A 7,500-nucleotide genomic window follows, 5' to 3' on the forward strand; every position below is an offset into this window, starting at 1 on the left:
TGGCTTGGTGACGTCACTAGGCTCACGAAACAAAAAATATACAAGAACAAAATTAAAAAAAAAGAAACCCATCACGAAAACAATAACAACAACCTTAACAAAAGCGACAAATTAACAACAATGACAACAACAAAACAAAAACAAAATTAATAAAAAATATACACAAAACGAATAAAAACAAGAACAATAACAAAACAATAACAAAAGGCAACAAAAACATTAAAAAAATCAACAAAAACAATAATAAAATCAACAAAAACAATAACAATAGGTAACAAACACAAAAATAATAACAAAATAAACAAAAACATCAAAATCAACAAAAACAATAACGAAATCAACAACAAAAGGCAACAACAACAACAAAAAAACATCAAAAACAATAAAAAAAGGCAACAAAAACAGTAAAATAAAAATTACTCAAATTCCAGGACAAGTAAAGAGCAGATGTCAACGTACACATAGGGGATGGAGCCAGCCAGTTTCCCCCTCTCAAATTCCAGGACAAGTAAAGAGCAGATGTCAACGTACACATAGGGGATGGAGCCAGCCAGTTTCCCCCTCCCTTAAGCCTCTCTCTACATTCTCTCCCTTTCTCCCTTTTCTATACACTTTCTCTCCCTTTTCCATATACTTTCTCTTTTATATATTTTTCACTTCACTTCTTTCTTTTTTTTCTTTTTTTCTTGTTTTTTCTTTCATTTTTTCATTCAATTTTCTTTCCTGTCGTTCTGTTATTTTTCTTTCATTTATTTATTTTATTATTATTGTTATCTTAGTATTTTGTTATTCCTCTGTTTCTTCTTTGTTTTCACTCATTTTTCCACTCTTTATTGGGTATTTTCCATTTCCTATCTTTCTTCTTATATATTATCTATCCCATTCTGTTATTTATCTTCCATCATTTCCATTTAAACAACAACAAAATTCTTAAAATTAACATCAAAATCATGTATATATTTTTTCAATAACTATTTCAAACATTTCTAATTGCAATATATTCCAATTATTCAACTTTTCTCTATATACACTTTTATTCAATTATCTGTCTATCTCTTCTCTTTTTTAGTATTCTCCTTCTTTTTCTTTGATTATCTAGATATTCTTACATTCTTATCGTTTTCTCTTGGCCAGGTAAGTACAGGTAAGATAATGAGGAAATTGATAACGTAACCTTACATAAACACCTGTAATATAAACTGTACTTAATGAGTAATTGTTTTTTTAATTATATTCTACCATGATTAATTCCCCCCCCCCATTATCACCTCCCATAGACACCATAGTAACTTTCTCCCCCTCTTCCCTTGCCACCCCCCCTCTCTCTCTCTCTCTCTCTCTCTCTCTCTCTCTCTCTCTCTCTCTCTCTGTGTCTCTTTCTCTCTCTCCCCCCTATCCTCCCTTTCCTTAACCTCCCCCTATCTTCCCCCTCCTTTACTTCCCCCTTCCCGCCTCCTCCTCCCCCCTGTCTTCCCCAGCACCTTAAATAAACAAACAATAAACAAACAAACAAACAAGTAAACCAACAAACAAATCAATACATAAACAAATACACAAGCTTAAAGGTAAACAAACAAACAAGTAACAAACTAATAAGTAAACAAACGAACAACTAAACAAATACACAAGTAAATAAGTAAACAAAAGCTTCAACAACAAAAATAAGAGAAGAAAAATAGAGAGAGAGAGAGAAAGAGAGAGAGAGGGGAGAGTGAGGGAGGGAGGGAGGGAGGGGCAGACACGCCCAGCATACTAATGTAAAGAAGAAGGAGGAGGAGGAGGAGGAGGGGAAGGAAGGGGAGAGAAAGAGGGGAATAAACGCTGTTCCTACCAGGCTGTGATGCAAGCCCAGGGGAGGCGTAGAGAGGAGGAAGAGGAAGAGGAACAAGAAGAACCGGGAGAAAGAAGGAAACAGGAGGAAGAAAAGAAGGAGTAGTAGAAAGAGAGGGAAAGAGGACGAAAGGGGAAGGGATAAAGCATAAGAAGGCAAGAACAAAGAAAGACGTGATAGAGAGAGAAAAGGAAGAGAAAGATGAAAGAAGGAAAACGAGAAACAAGAAGAAAGGAAATAATGAGAGATGGAAAAATAGACGAAGATAATAACAAAAGAGGGAAATATAGAGACAAAATAAGATAATTAACTCAAGAAAGAGAATAATGAAGAAGAATAAAGAAAAAATGGAATAAAATTTAAACATAATAAAAAATAAATATATAATAAATAAAATACAAAGAAACAATAATATAAATAAACATAAATAAAACAAAATAACGGAAAAAATTATGAGGAATAAAGAATAAACGTAAGAATAATAGTGGACCCTCGATATAGCGGACTTTCATCTCAATATAATCCGTTATATGAAGGGTTACACATCTACTGGACCCTCGATTTAGCGGACTTTCATCTCCACAACACGACATAAACAAAGAAGGTGAACAAAGAAGATTATGATAAAGATTAGGTGTAAGAAGAAATTATAATGATGAGATGAAGAAGAGCGGAAGTAATAAACAAGAGATAAATAGGAGGTAAGCTATAATGAATGGGTAAGAGAGGAAGTGAAAAAAACACACGAATGAGGAATAAATGGAAAAAGGAATAAACAAGGAATAACAAGGAAAAAGAAGAAGAATTAATGTAACGAATGAGGAATAAGTAAATAATTAATAAATATTTAAATAAAAAAAGGCCCAAAAAATACGAATGAATTAGATATAAGAAAAAAGAGCAGAAAAAACACCAAAATACGAATAAGGAATAAGTAAATAATATAATAAATGAAGGAAAAATGACGTAATGACTAAAGAAGATATGATAAGGATACGAAAGATAATGAACAGACAAACAAGGATGAAGAAATAATCCCCCGCAGGAGATAAGAAAACAGATAAACGAAGGAGGACACAGGAAACGTGATAAAAATAGAGACAACAAAGAAACAGATGGTGATCTTGGTATCTGGCCAAGACAATAGCGAATGATGGACAAAGGAAAATGGATAAAGATGGAAGTAAGGAAGAAACAGAGAGACAGAGAGAGAGAGTAGACCAAATAATAAACAAGAAATAAAGACAGGAATAAAAAAAGAAAGAACAGACAAACAGACAGACAGACAAAAAATAAAACACAAGAATAATATAAAAATAAAAATATACAAAATTACGACCTAAAAAAAAACCACTTAAGGGATCAAAGAAAAACACAATAAATGAGAGAAATAACACAGGGAAAAAGATACACACACACACACACACACACACACACACACACACACACACACACACACACACACACACACACACATACGCACACACACACACACATACACACACACACACACACACAGTAAACAACATATGTGGTTAATATCAAGAAAATACCTCGTCCAGAATCAATCAACATCAATCACTCTTTTATTGCAACCAACTGACGTGTTTTCTTATGACGACACAAGCGATCACAATACAACGCACATTCACAGAAGATCAGACGATAATTTTTTTTTATCGTAAATATAAAAATAAAATTAAAAATCCTCTACCCTTAAATCATTAAATCGAAAATAGTATTAAAATTATACTAAAAATCAACCTTATAGGATCTAATTAACGTATTATATGTCAATTTTGTCTCGTAGTCAAAAAAAAAAATCTCGTTCTATTAATATTTCGTCGTAAATATAAACTTTGCTTCTAGATGATGTAATATTCACTAAGTCTATAATACCATCGGATTTGTATTGAAACTTGACCCTAAGAGAACAAAATTACTGTAAATATGATCGGTTTGTTTTTTTTCTGAATATTGATCAAGTTTTAAATTCTTACGAGGATTTATTCAGCATTTTCCATGTGATTGGTTAAAAATGGCGACAGGATTACATTGAGACTTTACTTTAATTATACTTCTGTAATATTCTTTCTTCGTGGACTCTCTCTCTCTCTCTTTCCTTTCTTCCCTTTCTTTCTCCCTCTCCTTTCACTTTCTCGCTTCAGTCAACAGTAGGGCGAGGATAACCTCTCTCTCTCTCTCTCTCTCTCTCTCTCTCTCTCTCTCTCTCTCTCTCTCTCTCTAGTTTCCTTCTCTTTCTATTTATTTATTTCTTGTGTAAAGTTTGTTTACTGTTATATTTGCCTTATTATTGTTATATTTGTGTGTGTGTGTGTGTGTGTGTGTGTGTGTGTGTGTGTGTGTGTGTGTGTGTGTGTGTGTGTGTGTGTGTGTGTGTGTGTGTGTGTGTGTGTGTGTGTGTGTGTGTGTGTGTGTGTGTGTGTGTGTGTGTGTGTGTGTGTGTGTGTGTGTGTGTGTGTGTGTGTGTGTGTGTGTGTGTGTCATATGTGTGTTTTAAACAATGTAACAGGACATTCGAGGATATGCATAAATGTACACACACACACTGTGCACATACAAAACAACACATATACACATATACTAAAAGAAAAAAAAATAGATAAATCTGCACAAACACACACACACACACACACCACACACACACACACACACACACACACACACACACGTCAACACAAACAAACACACACACACACGTTCACGCACACATACACAAACACACATACGTCGACACACACACAAACAAACAAACAGACAAACACAACACACTCGCCCTCGCAACACTCAGGAAATTGGTCACTAGTTCTTAGAAAACTGGTCCAGTCTTGTTGATAACCCGGCTGTTAGAGGGCAAAAACTGGGCCCCCTGACAACCACCCCTTCCTCCCCCTTACCTCCCTCCCTTCTCCCCCTTCCTCCTCCCATCCTCCTTCTCCTCCCTTCTCCCTTGCTCCTTCCCTTCTACCGCCTCCTCCTTCTCCCTCCTTGCTCCTTTCATTCTACCGCTCTCATGCCTTCTCGATTCCTTCCTCTTATCTCCCCCCTTCTCTCTCCTTCTTCCCTTACTTTTCCCTTCCCTGCTTTATCCCTCCCTTAACCCTCTTTCTCTCTCTAGCTCCCTTTGCCCATACCCTTCCTTTCTTACTCTTCTCTTTCTCCTGACCTCCCTCCGTTTCCTTTCTTCCTCTCCCTCCCTCCTTACCCCCTTCCTTCCTTCCTTCCTTCCTCCACCCCTCCCACTCTCTCCTCCATCCTTCACCACCTCCCACCCACACCTCCACCTACCACCTACCTCCACCTACCTCCTCCTACCTCTCTCACCTGCTCTCCCTCACCTTTTCCCTCACTCGGTCAACAACATTAGTCGTGCGTCCTTTTAACTTCACACAATTAGTTAGAAATTACTTTTGGTTTGAATAAATAACATGTATTTTGCATATGACATTTTACTTATTGAAACGATATGAAGAAACTGTTCAGGATTCTTTTTTTTTTTACATATAATATTTACATTTACGATCGTGTTTTACAAGTTCATGAGGTTGTAAAAAAAAAATAAATAAATATACTTTAAACTTATGTATACTGATATTTAATACTTATTTACACTTTATATTTACATATATAGTGAAGTTACATATATATTTACACTTATAATCTGTCAATAGTGTAAATATTACGAAAAATACAACTTGTAAATAGGTCTTATTTAACTATTACATTAAAAAAAACTACTTGTAAATTAATTTCTCACTTACACCTCCTATACTTACATATTCATTTACACTTAAAAGGGAACACTAAAACCTGTAAAAAACACTGTAAATACTCCATAAATTTACACCAAAACTCTTATAAATATCCCGAAAATTTACAATCTACCTCTACAACATTGATTTATTTTCAGAACATTTCCACCACATGTTTTAAAATACCTAGTAGTCTCCGCATGACCCTGGAGGCCGAGGAGACCGTAGAGATTGATTAATTTACATCGAGTCTCCAGGTGATCCTCCAGGTAAGTCTCCAGGTGACCCTCGAAACCAGGTATTGGAGGGTTAACTAGCGGTCATCCTGTAGAAAAGGATAGACTACCCAACAGCGCTGTCGGAGAGAACAGACGGCGTCATCTACCTTCAATGTGTGGTTAATAGTCCTATTCAGAGACCAGCTTTTCATGGTTCTCCCCCCTATCCCCCTCTCCTCTCTCTCTCTCTCTCTCTCTCTCTCTCTCTCTCTCTCTCTCTCTCTCGTCAGAACTCCTTAAGTGGTCATGAACACTCTGGCACGCGTCTGTTTTGTTGGAGATATTGAATGGTTTTTGTTGGAGATATTGAATGATTTTTGTTGGAGATATTAAATGTTTTTTTGTTTGAGATATTGAATGAAATTTTGTTGGAGTTATGTAGTTAAAATACCTTAAATTATCCTATTAATTTTGTTGACGTTAATAATAATTTCTTACGGATCGAATAATTTTTTTTAACCAATAATTTATACAAAGTTATTGATAATTTCTTTACGAATTTTATTGATTATTTCCTGTGGGAGTTAATCACTTACCTGTAATTAGTGATCCGTTACCTGTAATTAGTGATCCGTTTCTGTTATTCACCTGAGTCACGCTGTCTTGTCGGATCTCTTTAGTGCTATTGTTTAAGTCTCTATGAGTCACGGAGCATTGTTGTCCTCACCTGGAGCATTGTTGTCGTCACCTGGAGCGTGGTATAGTCACAGTACCAAGTGGCAGCCATTGAGGAGCATGATAGGATAGGATTAATATTTATTTTTTTCCTCCACCTGACTCCTTACCCCATAATCATTCACTTCCCTCCACTCTCTCTCTCTCTCTCTCTCTCTCTCTCTCTCTCTCTCTCTCTCTCTCTCTCTCTCTCTCTCTCTCTCTCTCTTCCCCCCCTCCTCGTCACCACAATCATGCCTCCCTCACCTCACCATGCCCCCCCAACCATTCTTATAAACCACCCTGTCATCCATCACCCCCTCCCTCCTCTATCCTCCCATCTCTCCCCATCCCCCTCCTACACCATTCCTCCTACCTCTCTGCCTCTACCTCCCCATCCCTCCCTCCCTCCCCACCTCCCCCCCTCCTCATTCCAGACGTGCTCGGGTCACGCGTCTGTCTGCAAGAAGGTCGTGACAGAGCGCTTGGTATGTCCGTGATGAGCAAATCTCCCCACTCCCCCTCCCCTTGTAGTCTCCGTTTGTTTTGTCCGGGTTCCTAAGATGAGTATGTTCGTCTCTCTCTCTCTCTCTCTCTCTCTCTCTCTCTCTCTCTCTCTCTCTCTCTCTCTCTCTCATTACTACCTTGTTCTTCACGTTATTGTAGCACCTGTGTGTGTGTGTGTGTGTGTGTGTGTGTGTGTGTGTGTGTGTGTGTGTGTGTGTGTGTGTGTGTGTGTGTGTGTGTGTGTGTGTGTGTGGACGTTCTTGTGACACTCCTAAAACATTTTCGTTAATCATATCACAAGTTCTAAGAGTTCATTACTGAGACGTGAGTTTATTTGTGCGTTCTTTTTTTTGTTTTTGTTCTACGTTTAAATTCCAGGTATGATCGTAAGTTCTCTTTCTCTTAATTGATGTGAGTTTTTATGTTATCTGAGAGGTGTGTTTTTAATGACAGGTAA

This window comes from Homarus americanus, unplaced genomic scaffold, assembly GCF_018991925.1.
Source record: "Homarus americanus isolate GMGI-L3 unplaced genomic scaffold, GMGI_Hamer_2.0 scaffold46807, whole genome shotgun sequence".
In the NCBI taxonomy this organism is placed as follows: domain Eukaryota; kingdom Metazoa; phylum Arthropoda; class Malacostraca; order Decapoda; family Nephropidae; genus Homarus; species Homarus americanus.